At 44.2% G+C, this 21,012-nt stretch overlaps 3 non-coding genes across 3 annotated transcripts; 1 reads left to right on the top strand and 2 right to left on the bottom strand.

Annotated features, from left to right (window-relative positions):
• The first annotated feature begins 12,939 nt into the window (after positions 1–12,939).
• On the top strand, positions 12,940–13,013 carry trnan-guu (transfer RNA asparagine (anticodon GUU)). The gene has a single exon. It is a non-coding gene; the product is annotated as a tRNA-Asn (tRNA).
• Positions 13,014–17,045: 4,032 nt separating this feature from the next.
• trnal-aag (transfer RNA leucine (anticodon AAG)) lies at positions 17,046–17,127 on the bottom strand. The gene has a single exon. It is a non-coding gene; the product is annotated as a tRNA-Leu (tRNA).
• Positions 17,128–18,790: 1,663 nt separating this feature from the next.
• trnal-cag (transfer RNA leucine (anticodon CAG)) lies at positions 18,791–18,873 on the bottom strand. Its single transcript has one exon. It is a non-coding gene; the product is annotated as a tRNA-Leu (tRNA).
• Positions 18,874–21,012: the final 2,139 nt, after the last annotated feature.

The raw sequence follows: 21,012 nt of genomic DNA, 5'->3' as shown, positions 1-21,012 counted from the left end.
TTGAGATCTGAAGCAATTCTTCCGACATCACTGTCGCATTATTTTGAGGTTCGTAGCAGCTCTTACTATATGACTGTCAGCATCACTTTGAGGTTGTTCGAAACACTTACTACATTACTGTAAGCATCACTGACTTGATTAGCAACTACCACTACATTACTGTTAGCATCATTTTAAGTTCATGAGCAATTCTTCCGACATCACTGTCGCAATATTTTGAGGTTCGTAGTAACTTTTACTACATTTCTGTCGCATTATTTTGAGGTTCGTAGCAACTCTTAGTACATGACTGTCAGCATCACTTTGAGGTTATTCGAAACACTTACTACATAACTGTAAGCGTCACTGAGTCGATTAGCAACTATCACTACATTACTGTTAGCATCATTTTGAGTTCATTAGCAATTCTTCCGACATCACTGTCGCAATATTTTGAGGTTCGTAGCAACATTTACTACATTACTGTCGCATTATTTGAGGTTCGTAGCAACACTTACTACATGACTGTAAGCATCACTTTGAGGTTATTCGAAAGTTTCACTCCATTACTGTTAGCATCATTTTGAGTTCATTAGCAATTCTTACTACATCACTGTCGCATCATTTTGAGATCTTTCGCAATTCTTCTGACATCACTGTCGCATTATTTTGAGGTTCGTAGCAACTCTTACTACATTACTGTCGCATTATTTTGAGGTTCGTAGCAACTCTTCCTACATGACTGTCAGCATCACTTTGAGGTTATTCGAAACACTTACTACATTACTGTAAGCATCACTGAGTTGATTAGCAACTATCACTACATTACTGTTAGCATCATTTTGAGTTTATGAGCAATTCTTCCAACATCACTGTCGCAATATTTTGAGGTTCGTAGCAACTTTTTCTACATTACTGTCGCATTATTTTGAGGTTCATAGCAACACTTACTACATGACTGTAAGCATCACTTTGAGGTTATTCGAAAGTTTCACTCCATTACTTTTAGCATCATTTTGAGTTCATTAGCAATTCTTACTACATCACTGTCGCATCATTTTGAGATCATTAGCAATTCTTCCGACATCACTGTCGCATTATTTTGAGGTTCGTAGCAAGTCTTACTACATGACTGTCAGCATCACTTTGAGGTTGTTCGAAACACTTACTACATTACTGTAAGCATCACTGACTTGATTAGCAACTACCACTACATTACTGTTAGCATCATCTTGAGTTCATTAGCAATTCTTCCGACATCACTGTCGCAATATTTTGAGGTTCATAGCAACTTTTACTACATTACTTTCGCATTATTTTGAGGTTTGTAGCAACTCTTACTACATGACTGTCAGCATCACTTTGAGGTTATTCGAAACTTTCACTCCATTACTGTTAGCATCTTTTTGAGTTCATTAGCAATTCTTATTACATCACTGTTGCATCATTTTGAGATCATTAGCAATTCCTCCGACATCACTGTCGCATTATTTTGAGGTCCGTAGCAACTCTTAGTACAAGACTGTCAGCATCACTTTGAGGTTTTTCGAAACGTTCACTCCATTACTGTTAGCATCATTTTGAGTTCATGAGCAATTCTTACTAAATCACTGTCGCATCATTTTGAGATCTTTAGCAATTCTTCTGACATCACTGTCGCATTATTTTGAGGTTCGTAGCAACTCTTACTACATTACTGTCGCATTATTTTTAGGTCCGTAGCAACTCTTCCTACATGACTGTCGCCATCACTTTGAGGTTATTCGAAACACTTACTACATTACTGTAAGCATCACTGACTTGATTAGCAACTACCACTACATTACTGTTAGCATCATTTTAAGTTCATTAGCATTTCTGCCGACATCACTGTCGCATCATTTTTAGATCTTAAGCAGTTCTTCCGACATCACTGTCGCATTATTTTGAGGTTCATAGCAACTCTTACTATATGACTGTCAGCATCACTTTGAGGTTGTTCGAAACACTTACTACATTACTGTAAGCATCACTGACTTGATTAGCAACTACCACTACATTACTGTTAGCATCATTTTACGTTCATGAGCAATTCTTCCGACATCACTGTCGCAATATTTTGAGGTTCGTAGCAACTTTTACTACATTACTGTCGCATTATTTTGAGGTTCGTAGCAACACTTACTACATGACTGTTAGCATCACTTTGAGGGTATTCGAAAGTTTCACTCCATTACTGTTAGCATCATTTTGAGTTCATTAGCAATTCTTACTACATCACTGTCGCATCATTTTGAGATCATTAGCAATTCTTCTGACATTACTGTCGCATTATTTTGAGGTTCGGAGCAACTCTTAGTACATGACTGTTAGCATCACTTTGAGGTTATTCGAAACGTTCACTCCATTACTGTTAGCATCATTTTGAGTTCATTAGCAATTCTTACTAAATCACTGTCGCATCATATTGAGATCATTAGCAATTCTTCTGACATCACTGTCACATTATTTTGAGGTTCGTAGCAACTCTTACTACATTACTGTCAGCATCACTTTGAGTTTTTTAGCAACTATCACTACATTACTGTTAGCATCATTTTGAGTTAATGAGCAATTCTCACGACATCACTGTTGCATTGAATTGAGTTCATTAGCAACTCTTCCTACATGACTGTCAGCATCACTTTGAGGTTGTTCGAAACACTTCCTACATTACTGTAAGCATCACTGACTTGATTAGCAACTTCCACTACATTACTGTTAGCATCATTTTGAGTTCATTATCAATTCTTCCGACATCACTGTTGCATTATTTTGAGGTTCGTAGCAACTCTTACTACATTACTGTCAGCATCACTTTGAGGTTATTCGAAACTTTCACTCCATTTCTGTTCACATCATTTTGAGTTCATTAGCAATTCTTACTACATCACTGTCTGGAAGGTGTCCCATGTAACAAACTGATCAATGTGGTTCTAATGTTCTGGTTCATTTCTTGTCCTTTAGAAAAATGAAATTAATTTCTTACTGTCATGAACTCAGACTGTGTGTTTAATGTTAACATTTTAAAAAATTCTACTTTGTCAATGAATTAATTCATTTGATATTTAAGTCTGCACCTTTCAGTGTCTGTCAGGATGGCTGAGCGGTCTAAGGCGCTGCGTTCAGGTCGCAGTCTCTCCTGGAGGTGTGGGTTCGAATCCCACTTCTGACAAAGGACGTTTTCTCCACATTCCTGTGCATCCACAATGGAAACCAGTTGAAGCTGCTCTCCACTGATGGGAGTGAGTGGTTGAACTGGCAGCAGAGGAGGCAAAGGAGCTTCCCTGTGAGGGTCCAACATTGCCTGGTTTCCTCCAACATGGAGGAGCCACCAAAACTGATCTTCAAATGTTGGATCAAAGTCTACTGATCCACCTTTCTCATGTTGATGAGGTCATCCAGCCTGATGATCTCGAGGTTCTCCTTTGAGTGGTTCCCTCTGGGAGAGTTCTCTCTCTGTAACTTGTGTGTGTGTTTGCTCGTATCCTGTTTCTCCTTGACAGCACTTTAGTGTTTTTACCACTGGTGTCTCATCTGTGGTTCACCTTTTATTTGACTTCTTTGTCAAAGATGAAGGTGTTTGTGGTCATTCATCAATCATGTGATGGCTCATGTGACTGTGAGTCTGATGAAGAGCATGAGACTCTTAATCTCAGGGTCGTGGGTTCAAGCCCCACGTTGGGCGTTCATCTTGAAAATCCCTGCTTGTCCTCTCACTTTCTGCAGCTGTGATTGGGAATTGTAAGAAAAATCACTGAATGAACAACACAAACACAGACTGTGTATGAAGTTCCACACCTGCACCCGACTCAGAATGAAAAACCAGTGTGGACTCAATTGTATCCACTGTCAATACTGATTCTGGACAAATTTCTTTGTGTGTTTTGATTGACGCGAGCCAAGCAGAAATTTCCCATAATGCAATAGGGTGGCGTTTGGTCAGTGTTGAGCAGGCGTCAGTCTGACAATGATCTCGTATTATTGTGTCATCACTTGACCAGACCCAAAAGTAGGCTCAGGTATCAGTTTCTTCTCAATGCTAATGTCTGCTAGCTTAGTCTGCCACTTTGATGGCTCTGCCTGCTCAAAGGTCCAGACCCCTGGATGTGGTGGTTCCTACCTGAACGTTGATTCTGTCAGCTCATGTTGTTAAATCAACTCACCAGGAACACCAGTAGATTTCAATGGACTGACAATGAGTCTCATTGAATGGGTGTCTCGTCCAACGAGAAACACTCAGTCTCAGGTTGAAGCTCATCAATGAGGTCTTGTGGATCAGTGGCTTGCATGAATGAATGAGTTGGAAGACTTCTTGGAAATTAAAGAGGATTTAATACAATTAAGAAAATCCTTAAGACAGAGAGATAATTCCAGCAGAGTAATTTAGGCCCATATTGAGTAGCAGGTATGAATTAGCCTGGATTTATCTGAGCTTCAAGTAGACGGCTAAGAGGCAGGTGGAAAGGTGTGTAGGATGAACGATGGTGACCTCCAACCAAATGAAGAGGACTGAGTGGAGGCTGACCAGCTCTACGGAGTCAGGCGGAGTTTGGCAGCGAGACAGGAGTCCAGGCCTGAATCGGTGAAAACCAACGTAACCGGCTTACGTTCTCAGCTGGATTCTCCCATCGATGTACGACGCCTCTCCAACGAACTGGTGGGAGGACGGCCTCCAAAGCCTCCACCTCGTCGACCGTGGCTCCCGCTGAGATTCGCTCGATGAAGAAGGGAAGCGCGTTGATGGGCTACCCTCTGGTCTCAGGCTGCTGGCTGCCTGGACTAAGCTGCTCTTCTCCGACACAAAGGTGGCTTCTCTCTCTTCAAGGCTCACAGGAGGTCAAGAGTGTAGCGACCGTGAGCCGAGATCGATGATGAATTACAAAAACAGAAAATCAAAAAAATAAATTAGAGGAATAGAAAAGAAAAGGGGGAGGAGCCGGACCAGCTGCTCTAGGAGCTCACACACAAAGGGCAGAAACAAGAAGCACTGAAGAGAGCGCCAGCAGTGGATGGTGCCACCACTGTTACAGTAAACTGGTCCGCCTCAGAGCAGTGACCTTTGACCTGTGAGGGGTTGTTGGCCAATCAGGACACTTTGCTGTCTTCAGTCCTTCTCAGATATCAACAAATGAAGCTGGTTGAACAGACAGCAATCATCATCACTCAGAGACATCACCTGGAGAGGAAGACTGCTCAGAGTTCTGACAATGACAGTGAAGAGGCAAGGAGAGCTGGACAACCACAGACAGTGAAACATTCGGAACATCATGTTGATACACGTGTGTGTGTGTGTGTGTGTGTGTGTGTGTGTGTGTGTGTGTGTGTGTCAGACTCAGAATCAGAATCTTTTATTTTCGTTGTATGGGGGGGGGGTACAGTGACAATAGTTAGAGCGCTCTTCCAGAGCCACCGTGCACCACAGAATGCAGATACAAAGAAAAGATAGAAAAGATAAAAGCAAGATAAAAGACACTGTTAGAACAGAAAGATCCATCAACCCACCAACCAGAGGTGTGTCTGGTACAGATGTGGAATTATTGGCTCACACAATGTTGAGGACACTGGAAGAAGACAAACAAAAAAGGCTGGTGTGATCCAGACCTTCATCAAAAATGGTCCTGGAGAACTGTTCAATGTGTCAGGACTTCTGTCCATTGTCTTCTGCTTATCCTGTTCAGGGTCATGAGGGGGTGGAGCCTATCCCAGCAGCTTTTGGGCGACAGGCCGTGTTCACCCTGGACAGGTCACCAGTCCATCACAGGGCCAACACATCCACAGACAAACATTCCAAGCCAGACTCAGGAGGATCTCTCCACCCTACAGACTGTAAAGGAACCATCAAAGATGGCAGTTGGAGTTCTGTGGATCTGTGCTGGATTCCTCGTCCTCACGGACCAGAAGTCTGTCTGAAATACTGCTCTGATTGATGATCTTTTCATGAATCTGGAAAAGCTTCTAAAATGAAAGGAAAACAATCCTATCTTCTTCATGTCTCAAGCCAAATCAAACCAAGAGTTCTTTTATCATATTTTTTTAACCGGACGTCTGCTTTGACTGGTTGGTTGTTGAAAGAGAGCAGGACAGGACAGACAGCAGAAGACAAATATAGAGAAGGAAAGACAAAAGACAGAGAGAAAGGAGGGAGAGAATGACAAAAAGATGGGAACAAAATGAGGGTGAAAGACAAGCAGAGAGAAAGACAGAGGGACAGGGGGATGGAAGACAGACACACAACCAACAACAGCAGCAGCAATAATAGTAAACTAGCTGCCAATGATAACGTCTCCTGGTCGCTGAAGCAATCAACTTCATAATAGGAGGATTGAAGAGCCAGGAAATAAAATATTAGCACAATACTGATGTGAATGTTCGTGCAATACTGAGAACACTGATATGTAGACGACTAGTAGGGGCGGCACGGTGGTGCAAGAAGACAAACAAAAAAGGCTGGTGTGATTCAGACATCCATCAAAAATGGTGCTGGAGAACTGTTCAATGTGTCAGGACTTCAGAAGCTCCAATCCTCTCTAAGGTCCAGTGAGAGTGGAAGAGATTATAAATGAGAGAAGCAGGGCCCTCCCTCAGAACTGAACCAGCTTAGTTGGGAGAGCCTTAAACTGAAGATCTAAAGGTCCCTGGTCCGATCCCAGGTTTCAGCAGAGGAGCAGCATTGACTTTACTTTCCAGTGGAGGAACTGCAGACATGAAGGAAACTAACATCTTGTCCTGTGCATTCTTGTGACATTCAGGACATTTTTGGAGCCTCTTGTTGGATTTTGCCACAGAGAATCAGAGCCAATCAAAAGCATGGTGGACTTCAACATGGAGGACTGAACAAGTCAAGAAAGCATCAGTTTGACCTTCACAGGTGTTTCTGTTCCTGTCTCAATGCTGTAGAAAGAGCCTGAGGAGCTCAGACGGTAGAGCATCAGACTTTTAATGTGAGGGTCCAGGGTTCAAGTCCCTGTTCAGGTGCTGTGGAGGTTCCAGTGTTTGACAACATGGTACTGGATGAAGTTTAGTGTTGAACAAACTGTCATCATCAAAAGTAGAAGTGTTCTTGTCTTGCCACTGTGAGACTGTTGCTAGAAAAGTGACCACTAATAATTTCATGTGGCATGCAATTAACAAAAGACCTACATTGATGGTCGAGGGGTCTGGAGCCTATCCCAGCATCTACGGGCCAGAGGCGGGGTTCACCCTGGACAGGTCACCAAAACCATTCACACTCACATCTACAGTCAATTTAGAGTGTCCAATCAGCCTCATCCCAAATTACATGTCTTTGGACGGTCGGAAGAAGCCGGAGTACCCAGAGAGAACCCACGCATGCACGGGGAGAACATGCAGATTCTGCACCCGAGCCTGGACTCAAACCCAGAACCTTCTTGCTGTGAGGCCACAGTGCTGACCCCTAAACCATCATGCTGCCGTGGTCTCATATACTTTTCTAAATTGTGTTTCTGTCATGTCCTCCTGAGATCAAAGACAGAATTCTAGCTACTGTCAAAGCCCTGATGACATCATCAGGAATTCTGACTTTGATCTGGAGACTCTTGCTTTAATCTGAATTTGACCTGACTAATGTTTTACTTTAGGTTGCATGATACCGACCACCTCATTTCTCCTGATGGACTGGTGACCTGTCCAGGGTGAACCCTGCCTCTTGAACAACGTCACCTGGGATCGCCCCCCCCCCCCCCCCCCCATGACCCCATACCCCCTTCCCTCATGTGACTCTTTCATGCGGGCCTCTCAAAACAAAAACATGGCCGCCGCTCCTGTCATTTTCGGAGGAAAGTGCCTTCTTCCAAGATAGTTTTGATTTAATAAAGCATTCTGATGACATTTCTAGAGAGAAATATGCATTTTGTTTTCATAATCTTTGCTCAGTTCTTGTGTTTAATCTTTGGTTTGTTCGTTATTACGATGAATCTTTCACCTCTCGGAAGAGAGTCGTTACAGTGTCACATTTCTACTGTTGCTATGTTGGTTGCTAAGGACGCCATTACGGACGAGTGTCATTTCAAGATAGGTTTGATTTTTAAAAAGCATTTCAAGGACATTTCTGGCGAGAAATATAAATTTTATTTCCATAATGTTCGCTGTTCAATAAAGAATAATATGAAATGGATTTTAGTGCCCCAGGAATTACAAACATCTGCTTCCGTGGAAGTCGGCCCCCGTTCTTCTGTGAGAAAATCCGGTAGTTGTCGCTCACTCCGAGAAAAAAAAACAAATATTTTTAATACTTCATCTTTTGATTAATAAGACAATCTACAAATTCATTTAATTTCTGGATGTTTATTCTACCTACAAAGTCCATTTGTCACCATTATAGATCGACCAATCAGCATTAAGAATATAAACAATGACTCAAACTAATGGCGGTCTGCTGACGTCACATCCGTCACAGAGGCTCACTCCTGCACTCAGAGGTGGCCTTTTAGTTCCATCACTTCACGCTGTATTTACAGATTTATGATTGAGGGGAACAAACCACTCTGATGTCTGGGTTCATCAAGGATATCATTAAAGAAATCCTAACTATCTGGCCAGTTAAATTGATCCTAACTGTTCTTCAGATGTTGTGCTGGTAATGTCATGTAGTTTCTTTTCCAATGTAACTTTGTCGTTCTGATGTGTGTATTTTTACTGCTCCAACAAAGCTGTTCCTCTTCTGGGGAAATCAATCATTCAGGCAATCAATAACTGAGTGTCTCTGATGCTGTACTGTAGTATTGCAGTACAACAACACTCTGATCCTTCCTTTTCAAATGTTTTTATTGTGTTTCTCTCATCAGGTGTTCAAAATGATGACAATAAAAATCAATAATTGATATTCAGCTTTGTTTCAACAATAATAACTGATCAGAAATGAGGCCTGATGGCTGCAATAGCAGCTTTGTGCTGTTCAGTGACTCCTGCTATAAAAAGGAGTCAAGGCGGTCTTAAAGATGTGAAAATGTTCCAAAGATCCTTCTTCATGTTGGTCCTGAACAAGATTGGTGACAGGCCTTTTTTCAAAGGAGCTCCAAAAGGCTCACTTAACCCTTTGAGGCCTGGCTGAGACACGAGGCCTGTTGACCTTTGACCCTGTTGCTCTTTTGCTCTCATTGGCCTCTCCAGTGGATACAGACCTGAAACTTTATGAAATCCTAATCTGGTGGAATAATTCTAGGACCCCCTCCCAAACAGGAAGTGGCTTCAGGAAGGAGGTGGGGCTTCAAAGTTTTAAATATTGGTTTCTGGCAGAGGTGTGAACTCCTCCCAGAAAGCTCATCTCATTTGGAGCAACTTTGACCAGTTATGATGCTTCATTTAAAGACTTTACTGGACTTTGCCACGCCCTTTACGGACAGCAGAAAGGACTTAGGGGGGTCAAACCACCACAGATGCGATCCTTCGAGAACAGAACAACACACTAAAATTTCAACTTCCTAGGTTCAAAGAGAAAAAACTATCCCTTTGTGAAACTGGGCAAAATCAGGGTCTGGGACTTCTGCACTCCGAGAGCCTTTTGGAGCAGAATTGAGGATCAAATCTGGGTTCTGGTGTTTGTACTTGGGCTACATCCACCAAACTTTACACACATAGTGTGATGCCCCAGAGTAGCATGTGCTGGGAATTTCAGCCATCTAGGTGCTAAGGGGCCCAAGCACGGTCCCGGGGCATCCACTAACCCGAATGGGCTCCTCAAAGTCTGGCCCCTCTTCCCTGGTTTCATTTGAGCTGATCCACCAAAAGTCACACCAATGGTTGATGTCAGTGAGAGGACTGATTCTGACATTTTCAGCCATCCAGAAGTTACAGAGCTGAAACACAAGACCCCAAAGCCCCTTCCAAGTTTGTTGCCAGAGATATCGTAGTCATGACTGTGCACCTCCTTTATGAAGAAAAACAAAACAACTACTGCTTTGGGGCTTGTGTTTAGGGTTATTATATTATATTATTATATTATATTATGTGTGTAAAGTTTGGTGGATGTAGCCGGATGGGCCGGTGTGAGCAGGCACTTCAAAATATATATTTCTGGTAAAAACGCAGAAACAGCGGTTAGTTTGTTTTTGTGTTAAAATGAGAAACAGACCCATCCAGTTGTAGTGCCACCACTCAGCGGCCGCCTTGCAGTCAGAAGCCATGAAGAATGTTGCCCAGTAAGAGGAAGGAGAAAGGAGGAGCCGAAAAAGAGAGACTCCCGAGAAGAAAAGCAGACGAATTTCCAAAACTCGACGCGTTCTTTCCAGGGCTGGACTGGGAAGAAGAGACGTCAGGTGTTGGAACGTGTAGTGGAAGAAGAAGGTCTCTGTGAGTAGTGAAAGAGTATCACTCTTTTAACATGGTTACTGTCTTCCATGTAGAATACTGCACTTTATTTTAATTTTTGAAACTTCAAAATGTGCGCATACATCCTCTGGTATGGCGTGTGCTTACACATATCGTGTAAATAACCATGGAGGGCTGCCAGGGATGAAAAATGCCAGGGCCATTTTTTGGTCCCAGTCCAGCCCTGCTTCTTAACCTGCTCACGGTGTCCTGTCAGCTGTCTTCCCTCAAGGAGGTGGCCAGTCTTGCTCTGGAGCAGTTTCAAAAATAGGCCTCAGCACACTGCCTCTGTGCCATGCCTCTCTCATGCTCCTCTACTCTTTGGTGCACATGCCTCCAGTCTGTCAGGCCTCTAATGAAGACACTTGGATCACTGGGCTTGCTAAAAGCAGGGCAAACAAAACAAAACAAAGCATGACTTTGACCACAATAAGTCAGCCATTTCCACGTCGTGCCGTCCGTTCTAACGAAGAGCCTCTGGACGACAGGGTTTATGGAATCTTGTTGAGGATGAAACTTTAAAAAATCAGTCCTCTGTGTGGAAGAAGGGCGACTAAAATAGTCTCCAACTGTCTGATCTGACTCCTCCACTTCCATTGCAACAGCATGGCTTGACTAAGAGAAAGAGAGAGAGCGGAGAGATTTCATTGGACGAGCCCAATGTCCTTCAAGAAAATCAACCAATGGGCCGCGTTTCGCGTCTCCGATACCGTTACGGTCGATTAAAAACTATACACTTTTGAAAAACAAATTATGACAGTTATGGGCCGGCCCAAAGATGTGCATCGGCCAGGTGGCCAGTCCAGCCCTGGGTTCACCCTTGATGGGTCGCCAGTCCATCCCAGGACCAACACACACAGACAGACAACCATTCACTCTAACAGTCATTTAGAGTGTCCAGGTAACCACTACCCTCTTGATGTCTTTGGACTTTGGGAGGAAGCTGGAGTACCAGAGAGAACCACCACAGAGACAGGGAGAACCTGCAGGAGGGGTGGAGGTCGATGAGTCCTGGAGACGTTCAATAATGTCCACAACTTTGGCACCAGGAAGACAGCAGGTGATGGCACCTGGGAGTTCAACAGACCTGATGATTGAACCACCAATCACAAGGATTTCAGCCTCCATTGTAAACAGAGAGTTTAGATGAGAGAGAACCTGCTGTCAGCCTCACCAGTCAGGGCAGTGGCAGAGGCAGCAGAGTTGAATGAAGCAGGACCACCTGGCAGGTCTCAGCTGGAGGTGATGACATCACTGGCCTCAGTCCTCACCAGTGCTCTGCCTAGCAACAGGGACGATGGAGAGAAACCAGTAGAAGCACTCTGAGAGTTGGAGACAGCAGGAGAGAGAGACCACGACAGAGTCACCCATGGGAAACTGTTGGATCCACTCAGGACAGGCTGGACAGACACAGATCAAAGACAGAATTGATGATGATGTCATCAGGGCTTTGATAGTGTCTTTATTTGTACCTAGAATTCTGTCTTTGATCTCAGGAGGACATGAAAGAAACCCAATTGAGGAAAGTAGAGGAGAACATTCAGCTTCATTAGAAACACTTGAACTGTTGAACAGTAGAATTTGTTTGAAACAGTTTACAACACTGAGTGACAGGACTGAAGAGGGGAGAGTTTTGTATTTTCAGTTTAATTCTAACTTAAAACTGGGCATGAACATTTTTAGTCGTTCATATTCTAACATACAGAGGAAGTCATGACATTCCCTTTTTTTTAACCTGTCCTGTTCAGGAAATGGAAATGGAAATTTAGCTGCTATGTTGAATCAGAAAAACCTTTTGAAGTCTACTTTTGCTTCAGTCAGAAAGTAGACTGTTGTTAACTCTCACAATGGTTGGTGATTGTGGAGGAAGACAAAATCCTTGTGAACCTCTTTTTAACAGACACACATTTCTAAAGACACTGGTTCATTTTATTTTTCTTCTTTTAGCAGAGGATGGTTTCGATCCATCGACCTCTGGGTTCTGGGCCCAGCACGCTTCCTCTGCGCCACTCTGCTCTACCATTGATGGTGCCAGGAGGCCTAAAAACACAAAACACCAATGAAACCCAGCATCTTGGATCCTAAACTGAAACTCCATCACACCGTGGCTCTGCTGGGGCTCCCACAGGTGAGTGAGGCTGAGCTCCAGTCTGCTCTGAGGAGGCAGCAGACATCTGCACCACTCAGAGGTTTGGTTGGTGGCTTTGACAAAATCCCAACAAACTCAAATCCTGTTGAATCAGGAAGTTCTAGTTGAACTCTCATCCACGTCACATGACCAAGAAAACCTCCTCTTTCATTCAGACCAGAACAGACAAACATAGAAACATTGTTTCAGCTTCTGATCAAACAATAACAAGTTCTTGATTGTTTGTCATGTTCTATTAATCAGACTGATGATCTCTGGATGTTCTAGGAGGGGGGTCTGTTTCTGATGAAGCCTGTTTGGTCTGGGGGGGTTAAGATGGTGGGGCTGTTTCAGTTCTAGTGCTGAAGGCTTTCACCATGACAGTCAGACTCTCCTCTGTCCTTCATGGTCCCTCAAATGTGCAGTGTGGACCTCACACACTGAATTTAGCCTGAAAACTCTTCATGAAAAGCAGGCGACTCAGAGTCTCTGTGGCGCAATCGGTCAGCGCGCTCGGCTGTTAATCGAGAGGCTGGTGGTTCGAGCCCACCCAGGGACGATGAACAGGCTCTGCTGGTGCTTAGGAGTCGCTGCGTTAATGATCTGAATGTGGACGGACAGATTGACCCTCCACAGCAGATGCCTGTGACAGATCTCTGGATGAGACGCTTCAGTGTTAAATTTAGTCGTCGTGTGTCATGCACTGTTGAGGAGTCCTGCTGGCTGTGGGTAAAGTGGGGGCTCAGAGTTTGTGGAGTCGGCTCTGGAGTGAAGGGGGTCACTGTTTGGTTCTCAGATGCTCCAGCTCAGGTTAGCGAGGTGGTGGAGAAACCAGTGAGAGCTCTGCCAGCTGGAGCCTCTTGGGTCCTGGGAGGCTTCACTCCTGGAGGTGGAAATGGTGAGGAGTTTTAAAATCTGCTCCTCTTTCACGCTGACTTGTTTTGTTGGGTTCCCTCTTTCATTCATGTGTGATTTTAGTCTCAGCTCTCTAAACCTGAATGGAGCCAGAACCCATTCTAAAAGAGCTGCTCTTTTAAACTCCTGGAGATCAAGAGGATCCTGCCATGTTTGTCCAGGAGACCCACAGCACAACAGTCAGTGAATGGGGATGCAGGCAGGCTTTTAATGGAGGTCATTTGAAGTCCCAAGTCCAGTTGGAGCAGACGGTGGAGTTTGATTCTCCAGGAGGTTTTTGTTGTTGTTTTTTTCACCAGTTTCTTTTGGTTTGGAGGAAATCATTCCAGGTGTTTGAAAGAAGGTGAGAGCAACTTTGGAAAATGTTCAACTGGTGTTTTTAAATGTCTTTGCACCAACAAATGGTGGACAGGACAGCTTTGGAAAAATTTTAATGCCACCGTTCAACAGTGAATCTGCTGGTTTCCTGTTTTTAGGAGCTGATGGGAGCTGCACAGAGAAGCTCTTTGAGACAGGAACCATTCAGAGCTCCACCCTGCTTCTTCCAGCAGGATCCACAGATCCACCAACACACCAGCTGTTTGATGTGTGGAGGCTTTTGACCAGGATTCCTAGACAGCACAGCTGGACTCACTCAACAGCTAACTTGTTAGCACCGACTAGACAGGAGCGCTTCTATGGTTTTACTCAGTGGTTCAATATTTTTAAGAGATGTCCCATTCAGCCTGTGGGTTTGAGTGATCACTCTTCAGTCTCCTGTTCTGTTTTATTAAAATATTCATTTAAAAGCTCCTGAGAGAGAGAGAGAGGGGGGGGAGACAGAGAGAGAGAGAGAGAGAGGGAGAGAGAGAGATAGAGGGAGGGGGGAGACAGAGAGAGAGAGGGAGAGGGGGGTAGACAGAGAGAGGGGGAGAGAGGGGGGAGACAGAGAGAGGGAGAGAGGGGGGAGACAGGGAGAGAGAGGGGGGAGAGAGAGACAGAGGGAGAGAGAGAGAGAGAGAGACAGAGAGAGAGAGAGAGGATCAAACTGATCTCAAACTTGACTTCAAAATTCTCTGATTATAATCATTTGTACTCCTTGATAGATTCATCACTACAGTGTCATAGAGGGTCCATTACTATTGCAGTATATTAAAGAATATAAGAATGAGGTTACCATCCATGGAAATATAATATTTCATGTATTGCAGTATATTTTCAAAGATATAACACTTTAATTTTTTTAATAAGAGAGACTTTAATGTGAGACTTTAATGTCTGTCTTTGATCTCTAACTCTGACTCTGATGTCATTGGTGGTGACTGAACTCTACCCCCTGACAGACTGAAGGCTCCTATTGGTGATGTCATCATAAATACATGAAGGTCTTGTTTCAATGGTATAACATTAAAGCTCATCTTAGTAAAACAATCAAGTTACCTGAACTAAGTTCTTGAAAAAATGACTGTCACTGACTTAAATAAATCAAATCTACTTCAAAGTTCCTTCTGTTGTCATAAGTCAGCCATTTTAAGTGTACTTGTAGTTCCAGAACATTCCAAGAGGAGATGATATGAATCCATTTTGTTAGATGAACTCTGTTCCTCTGCTTTGATGTTGGTGGACCGAGGGGAGTTTGCCTGAACCTGCTTGGACCTGCTGGCTCCTGCTCAGTCCCTCACTCAGCCTCACTCAGCCTCAGCAGCACGGCTCCACTGAGGACTGATTCAGGTTCCTAGCAACCAAATAGGAGGAGAGCTGAACCTTCTTGCTGTGAGGCCACAGTGCTGACCACTGCACCATTGTGTCCCCTGAAAATGCCACCACCTTGTTGGGCTTTTCTGTAAAAGCAAGCACACATGAACATAGCAGCTTCTTCACAGGGCTAGTGGCGCAATGGATAACGAGTCTGATTACGGATCAGAAGATTCTAGGTTCAACTCCTGGCCAGCTCGCTTTAAACTTTATACTGAGAAGATGAAGTGAGAACCACTGATCAAAGTCACTGAAGTCCTCCCAGGTTTCCTCCTTGTCTGCTGGAAACATGAACACATGAATGATCCTGCTACCTCTCATGTTAAGCTGCACTTGACAGTGACAGCAGGAGAACAAAAATCCCAGTGTGTCATCAACATTTCCTGTCAAATCAATGATAGAAGCTGTTGAATTTCTGGATCAGAACAAGGAGGAAGGAGCCCCAATGAAAGAGTGATGGTTCTTGATTCTGATTTTGTTCTTCACTCCTACACCAGAGAGTGAAAGTGAGGGCTGGCTGGGAGCAACTGCCTGCTTCAGAGTGGGAGGAGCCTCAGGACTTTCCAGTGAGAGCTGCAAACTTCCACCAGCGCCCAGTGCCAGCAGGTCTACATGATGGAGCTGAGAAGAACACAACAACACCAGAGCACTGGAGAGGAGCACAACACTTCTTTGCTTCCTTGTCATTCTCATGTCTGTCTGTCCATCTGGAGCTGGGGGGAGGAGCTTCACATGTTTTTTCTTTTTTAAAAAAGGGAATGTCATGACTTCCTCTGTATGTTAGAATATGAACGACTAAAAATGTTCATCTCCAGTTTAAAGTTAGAATTAAATTTAAAGTAGAAAAACCTTCCCTCTTCAATCCTGTCACTCAGTGTTGTAAACTGTTTCAAACAAATTCTACTGTTCAACAGTTCAAGTGTTTCTAATGAAGCTGAATGTTCTCTTCTACTTTCCTCAGTTGTGTTTCTTTCATGTCCTCCTGAGATCAAAGACAGAATTCTAGCTACTGTCAAAGCCCTGATGACATCATCAGGAATTCTGACCTGTCCAGGGTGAACCCTGCCTCTTGAACAATGTCACCTGGGATCGCCCCCCCCCCCCCCCCATGACCCTTAAAGGATAAGAATAGAAAGTGGATGGAGGGATGGACTCAACACTGAAATCAGCTGATCTGATCCACATTCTAATGTTTCCTGTCCCTCTTTAGGAGTCAATGAGAATAGTAGTGTATATAATAATGTATATCCAACCTTGTAGTATCTTTCCAAAGCTTTTAGTATTTCTTCTTGTTTCTACTTGTAGTTTTAGTGTCTGGATCTTTTCTTTTGATATCCTGCTGTCTGCTCTTTGCTTTTGGAGCTTCCTTCAACAACTACCAGGCCTCCTGGGTACTGTAGGAAACATGGTCAAGTTCTTCTGACTTCTCCAGGAACGTCCTGCTCACATTGGTCTGTCTTCATTTTGACTCCTCCCACTGCCACAATGACCAGCCTTTATACTCTTGGTGACTGGGGCCCTGGTTGCTGCAGGCCTCAACACCAGCCTGTGGTTGTGAGCAGGGCAGAACAGAACTGACAGTATCTCCCATGCAGGACCTGGGTCAGCGCCTGGTGCCAGCTGGGGCACCGCTTTAACCTGGACCCCTGGAAGATCTTCTCCAGGAACTCGCCTTTTTCGGTCGAAACAGCGTGAAACTTCAAGTAAAGAATTAAAATGATTTCATTCACAATGAAGCCTCTGTCAAAAAACAAAGGAACAACTGACTACCTCCCCATGACTTCACCCTGATAACCAGGAGGTAACCTGGTAGTCAGAGCAGCGATGCTCAGGTCTGTGGACTCAGAGGAGGGTTCTTCTTTTGGTCACAGGTTTGAAGACCTCAGTGGAAGAGAGAGGCAGTAAGAGACCTGCCACACCTCTCTAGTGACCTGGGACATGATGGCAGTGGTGGGATTTGAACCCACGCCTCCTCAGAGACTGGAGCCTTAATCCAGCGCCTTAGACCGCTCGGCCACACTACCTCACTGAGCTGTTCTCTGAGTTGGTCTGCTAAAGGCATGTTGAAGAGGAAGTAACAATGATATCAAACTTATTCTGAAGGGGGACCCCTTTCCTCCACGGTCACAGGAAGTGACGACAGCACCGCTAGAAGCAGGAAAGAAATGGTAAAAGGACTCAGTTTGTACAGAGCCTTTCTACCTCAGCAGCACTCAAGGAGCTGAACAATGTCCTCTCATTCACACACTCACACACTGATGCTGAAGGCTGCCATGCAAGGAGCCAACCTACTCATCAGAAGTATTGAGGGGTTCAGTATCTCACTCAAGGACACTTTGACATGGTCACTGGAGAAAGTGAGGATCAAACCAGCCACCCTTTGGTTGCCAGACGGCCACACTACTCCTGAGTCATGTGACCTGGATAAGATGGTGAACTACAGCTGATCGCCATGCTAGCAAACCCCTTTTGTTTGGTTTGGTTGTTGTTTAGTGACTGTGGATGAATACACAGGAGAAGTTGAGCATAAATTTGTGTTCCCTGTTCACTTGAATATCTGCAGGAGTGTGAGGTGGAAATACTACTTGGAGGAGAATGAGAGTTCAGTCTCAGCGCTATGACCTGTGCTGACACTAAAACATGTCAGCCCACAGAACAAAGATGGCAGTCCTCTGGGAAAGCAGGTACACCACACATACATGAAGAAACCCTACAGGAAACAAATATGTTGCCAGAGACTTTTACTCTGTTTTTGTTGTTTACAATAAGAAGTAGCTGAATCTGACAGGTGAAGGTTTGGAACTACAAGATGGTGATGTTTCCTTGACTTGATGCTCTGACTGTCAGGGTAGATGTCAGCTTCTTCTTCTGCTGCATCTGATTGGCTAGGATTGGAGGTTTTACCCTCCAAGGTTGTTTGGTTCCAGGGGAAATTCTAAAATTCCAGTCCCCAACCTTGGCTGTTCTGAAACTCTTCTCCTGAATCACTCCTGAGCTGCAGCAAGAACAAATACCAGTGCCAACCAGATCAACTTCATGGCTGCTAACAGCCTCAGACACTTGATTTCCATCAATCTGGAGCCAAGAAGGCCCTCACCTGTGGTTCTCCTCCAGGAGGGTCCAGGTTCTGCCATTGTGGTTCCTTGTGCCACTGCCAGAGAGCCTCAGCTGCACACTGCAACATTTCAACAGGAGATTGACATTCCTTCAAATGTCCTGACATCTGATTCCAATGGTTCTGTTCCATCTTTATATTTTAAAATGAATCACACAATGAAAGCTGCCTCAGCTGCTTTAAGAGAGAGAACAAGCTAAGAGATCTGAAACCAGTAAAATATGCTTTTCTGTGTGCAAACTAGTGAGGGGCATTGAAGGATATTTTACCACCAATACAGAACCCAGACTTTAGTCATGTGATGAAATGGAGACTCTGATTATGAAGTTAATGGACAAAATGTGAATTGAAAGAAAACACATTTCTTCAGCAGACTTTGATCCAACATTGAAGTTAGAGTTTGGTGGCTGCTCCATGTTGGAGGAAACCAGGCGATGTTGGACCGTCACAGGGAAGCTCCTTTGCCTCCTCTGCTGCCAGTTCAACCACTCACTCCCATCAGTGGAGAGCAGCTTCAACTGGGTTTGGAATGTACCATTGTGGATGCATAGGAATGTGGAGAAAATGTCCTTTGTCAGAAGTGGGATTCGAACCCACGCCTCCAGGAGAGACTGCGACCTGAACGCAGCGCCTTAGACCGCTCGGCCATCCTGACAGACACTGAAAGTTGCCGACTTCAATATCAAATGAATTCATTCACTGACAAAGTAGAATTTTTTCCACAGGAGCTACTGGCTCCTTAGTTGTTACATTTATTGTTAACATTAAACACACAGTCTGTGTTCATGGCAGTAAGAAATGAACCAGAACATTTGAACCACGTAACATCTCGTGATCAGTTTGTTACATGGGACACATTCCAGACAGGAAGGTCATTCTGAGACTTGAACTGGGATCACTGGATCCAGAGTCCAGAGGGCTCACCATTCCACCATGGAACCAAACACAAGGTGGAGGATCCTCTAAATACCACTTGACATCACCTGCAATCAACCTGTTGCTATTTGGAGGTTCATCTTGCTCTTGTTCCAGACTACATTGGCAAAAGGATCATGAACCACAAGGAAATCATGGAACTCCAGATTTATTCAGGACTTTCTAACTCCATCGTATGACCTGGGAGCAAAGACTGGCCAGGCCTTCCTTAATTTATCAGTTAATTACTGCTTCAACAAATATGCCACTTAATTAAGTTACCAGAATTTCTCTCATTGAAAAACCCACCAGCCTGATTTCTTGACACGACATGAAAAATTCTCCAAGAACCCACAGTTGGGTGGAAAGATACCAGGTTAACCAGGAGGAGTCCTGTTCCTGAACCATGGATGGAACAAAGTCCACTGGAAAACTCAGCAGTTCCTGAGTGCCAGATCCATCCAGGAGCTTGGGTCTCCCCTTGACTGTGGTGATCCATGAGATCAAGGAGGACAGAGAAAAGAAGGATCCTGTTGGAGATCTCCTCCCTTCTTCCTCCACTTCACTACTACTTGGATGTCAGGAATATGAAGTACTTTACTCAAATGAGGTATTAGGAGTTTCCTGTTTGACAAGAAGGAAGTCAGAGGTTCATACCTCACTTGTTGGTGGTGCCCTCAACCTGCTGAGAGCATCACTTAGTTCTCTACAGAGAAACATGGCAGCTCTGCTGAAGGCTGCAGGAAACCTGCTGGAACGGAGACTTGGACTCAGGTCACTGGATTCAAAGTCCAGGGTGCCAACAGGTCCACCAGGGCATCTGTGCTTTACTTACCGTGTAAAAAGGACCACAGTGGTCGTCTGGTTTTAATTTAACAAACAAATACGGTTGAAAACTTTGAGACAGAGACACAGGGCTCTTATTTGAAGGGCCATATTAAAGTAGGAGATGAACACATCCAGGTTAGCATCCCTCTCAGAAGCTGCTACTTTAGCTCTTCAGAGTACAGCAGCCTAGCATAGCTTCATCTGGCCAGTTAGTGGCCCACTTTGATGTCTGGGATATCAGGTTCAAGGTTCTTCACAGCTCTGAATGAAGGCTTTCTAAAGTGTTAACCAGTACTCCAGTTGTAAAAAACAATCGGGGGGATGGTAGATTTTGATGTTTAGGAACAGATCATTTGTGCTGATGACAGCGCATCAGGTGAGAGACCAACAGTGTACCCTTACTCCTCTAAAACAACAAGCATGCTATGGATATTACCTGTCTGCTACTCCTGTCATTGATCTTGACCAAGCCCCCAGGCTGACACTGCTACCACTGCTCCTACATAGTTAGAGTCAAATGCAGAGGACATTTTCCCACCTGGTGCAAGTGCAACTTCATACTCATGCTACCTATAAATCTGGGAATTCATCTATATTTTGAAACAAAACATTCTCAAGTCAAGTCCATTTTAATTAAAGTGCAAGAGCAAAAGAATGAAACAAATGTACTGTGGCAGGATAGCGCTACACTCCCCACCATGAGGGGCAGTGTGGCAGACGATAGTGAGTGGTCACCTAGAAATAGACCTGGTCCGACCCTTCTCCGTCCTTTCCGATTCCTCTCCCTCCTTTACGGAGCCGACAGCCGTGCGTGGTGGCGTCTCGCTGGTCAGCAGATCGGTTACAAACAAAGGTACCTCAAAACCTCAAAATAATGCTACAGTGATGTGGGAAGAATTGCTAATGAACTCAAAATGATGCTAACATTAATGTAGTGATAGTTGCTAATAAACTCAAAGTGATGCTGACAGTAATGTAGTAAGAGTTGCTACGAACCTCAAAATAATGCGACAGTGATGTCGGAAGAATTGCTAATGATCTCAAAATGATG

The sequence above is a fragment of the Aulostomus chinensis genome, chromosome 1 (genome assembly GCF_037954235.1).
Source record: "Aulostomus chinensis isolate RoL2024-O1b breed Wild chromosome 1, RoL_Achi_v1.0, whole genome shotgun sequence".
Classification (NCBI taxonomy): Eukaryota; Metazoa; Chordata; class Actinopteri; order Syngnathiformes; family Aulostomidae; genus Aulostomus; species Aulostomus chinensis.
Note: the sequence above shows the minus strand (reverse complement) of the source record. Positions and strands in the feature narration are given on the sequence as shown.